This window comes from Denticeps clupeoides, chromosome 4 (genome assembly GCF_900700375.1).
Source record: "Denticeps clupeoides chromosome 4, fDenClu1.1, whole genome shotgun sequence".
NCBI lineage: Eukaryota > Metazoa > Chordata > Actinopteri > Clupeiformes > Denticipitidae > Denticeps > Denticeps clupeoides.
Window position 1 is genome coordinate 12,831,522 of NC_041710.1, and position 269 is coordinate 12,831,790.

Genomic DNA, 269 nt, shown 5'->3' on the forward strand with positions numbered 1-269 from the left:
GTCTGCCTTTATTCAATTACGTACAAAAGCTGCACCAACCATTTTCAGGAAATTGTTTTATTTTTGTTCGTTAACAAAATTAATATCAGTACAATATAGTCCTTCTGTTATGTGTAGAAAATGTTGAGAATGAGTCAAAAGGCACAATTGTTTTACATTATTTACAGTTCCATCTTAAATGATAAATATTCTGAGAAAGACAAAAGGAAAACCCAAATGAGGAAAAAAAAGTGCTTGAAAGATCTTTAACAGAAAAACATACAAATCAG